This window comes from Mirounga leonina, unplaced genomic scaffold (genome assembly GCF_011800145.1).
Source record: "Mirounga leonina isolate KUSES-001 unplaced genomic scaffold, KU_Mleo_1.0 Mir_150, whole genome shotgun sequence".
NCBI lineage: Eukaryota > Metazoa > Chordata > Mammalia > Carnivora > Phocidae > Mirounga > Mirounga leonina.
Genome location: NW_023270374.1, coordinates 21,870,314 through 21,873,117, shown reverse-complemented (window position 1 = coordinate 21,873,117; position 2,804 = coordinate 21,870,314).

The following is a 2,804-nucleotide window of genomic DNA, read 5'->3' as shown; positions in this document are numbered from 1 at the left end:
CTCAATGCTTTAAATACTCTGCTCCACTCTCTCCTTGTTTGCATGCTTTCTGAGAAGTCAGATGTGATTTTTTATGTTTGCTCCTGGATAGAGAAGGTGGGGTTTTCTCCCTCTCTGGTTTCATCTTTCAGGATTTTTTCTCTATCTTTGATTTCCCGCAGTTTGAGAATGATGTGTCTAGGTGTAGGGGTTTTTTGGCATTTATCCTGCCTGGTGTTCTCTGTACTTCCTGAATCTGTGACTTGGGGTCTGACATTAACTTGGGGAAATTCTTAGTCATTATTGTTTCAGATATTTCTTCTATTCCTTTCTCTCTTTCTTCTCCTTCTGATGTTCCCATTACATCTATGTTACATCATATGGAGTTGTCCCACAGTTCTTGCATACTCTGTCCTGCTTTTTTTCCCCCCCCAGTCTTTTTTTTATCTTTGCTTTTCAGTTTTGGAGGTTTCTATTGAGCTATTTCAAGCTCAGAGGTTGTCTCTTCAGCCATGTCCAGTCTTCTAATAAGCCCATCAAAGACATTCTTAACTTCTGTTACAGTGTTTCTGATCTCTTGCATTTCTTTTTTTGTTTTTTCTTAGGCTTTCCATCTCTCTGCTTACACTGCCCACCTGCTCTTGCATGCTGTCTACTTTATCCATTAGAGCTCTTAGCCTATTAATCATAGTTATTTTAAATTCTTGGTCTGATAATGCCAACATCCTTGCTGTATCTGGGTCTGGTTTCAATGCTTGCTCTGTCTCTTTAAGCTGTGTTTTTGCCTTGTAGTAAGCCTTGTAATTTTTTCTCGAGAGCCAGACATGATGCACTGGGTAAAATGAGCTGCTGAAAATAACCTTTAGTAATGTGGTGATCAGGTGTGGGAAGAAGGGAAGCATCCTATAGTCTTATGATTAGGTCTGTTTTTTCACGAGTCTGTGCCCCTGAACTGTGAACTTTACACATGCTTCTCAGTTCCTGCCCCTCCTCCACAGGGGGGACTGTATGGCTAGAGTGTACTGGAGATGTGTATTTCCCTTTTCCCATGTGGAAGGTGAGAGGGGGCTGAGGTTGGGTATTTCCCTTCCTCTGGGTCAGTTAGATGCTGACAAAACCCCAACAGATCAGGTTCTGGTTAAACAATTTCTCCTGAGGGCAGACCTTTTTAAGAAGAACAGAATATTCTGGCATATTTCAAAGTATTTCAAAACCCTTCTTCATGTTCCCTTCCTCCTCCTGAAGCATGAGGGTATTTTTCTCTGATCTTCACTGGGAGAATCTAGTAGGGCTCCTGGGGGTAAAAGTCACAAAGTTGTGGAGTGCCCTTGGAGGACGCTTTGGAGTTTTTAATGCTCAGACTTGTCAACACTGAGCCTCCAGCAATTCATCAACCACAGTTCAGGTTTCCCTACCCCAGCACTGATGTCCACAGAAGATGCTGCTCAGGGGGTTTCTGCTCCTGTAAGTTATGACTCTATATTCACCCATCAGTGTCTCCAATTTTGGGGTTTGCACTGTGACCTCGCTTCTTTCATGGTTCTAAAAAGAGTTGGTTGGCTCAGCTTTGTACCTGTTAGGATGGAGTGACGATGTTCAAGCTTTGTACTTGCCAGACCAGAAGCCAGAAACCTGTTCTAAGCATTTTTTGGTATTTGTGGATTTACTCCTTCCAACAATCTTTTGAGGAAAAGACTAATATTGCCTTCATTTTACAGACGAGACAACTAAGACTCAGATAGTTAATTAGGTCACGGGAGAGTTAGTAAAGGCAGTACCCAGGCAGGCTGGCTCCAGGGCCCAAGCTGGGTGTTATGCAGTGTTACCTACACAAATTCTCAAAAGGTATCCAGTGATAAATTCTATCACAGGTTTACAAAGAGACAGGGAGGTAAATGATACAGAAACTCAAGGAAGCATGTCTCTGCCGTGGCACCCAACCCTGGAGAGGCATTCTTGGATGCCTCCTCCCAACCTACCTTCCCACAACTGCTTATTTACCGGCTCTGACATTCCCATACCGAGGAGGTGCCATCAGCAGGGGCCCCAAGGGCCCCTTTCCCAGAAGCAGCCTCTTCATCTGCCCTGCTTTTGGCTCTCAGCCATTCCTCCTCCCGACCTTGATCATATGTGCCTCAGAAGTCAGCCTTAGACCAGTGGATTCAACCAGCATCTGTAGGAGCCTGCCCAGTAGGAGGGGTTCCCCCATTATGTTGCTTCTCCTCCTGGCAACCTTCAAAAAGGGACATTATTTACCCACCCTTGTGTACCAACAGAGGCCAGAGCAAGTTCTCTCCATTCTTTGCTCTCATTCTAGCCTTCATATGCCTTTATGATCACCTACAATATTTTATTGCAATCACTTATCTGTCAATGGTTGCCCATCTACAGGGTGGAAACATAAGCAAATGTGCATAAAAATGATGTATTGATATCACATTAGAATATATGATACGTTCAATGACATTACCTGATAAATCCAAGGTGTTCGAATTATTGCACAGCATAATTTGTTGTTGGAGTGTTAACACAGTGATTCCATTAATCCTGCATGCTGCCTTGGATGATCTATGTCTCTGATTTTCATGGGATAAACCCACACTTAGCATGTTTCAGAAGATGTAATCAAGGGGGTTCAATCTGGAACAAAATAAAATAATATTACTTATGCCTTCTGAGTTTATGGCCACTGTGTAGTAAGTTAGCTTTCTCTCTTATAAAATAAAAAAATTTAAAATATATACAGACACATTTATTAAAATATTTTTATACAAATATAGTCACCAAAAAATTGCTTAAATGCAAAAGCACAGAAGAATGAAAAA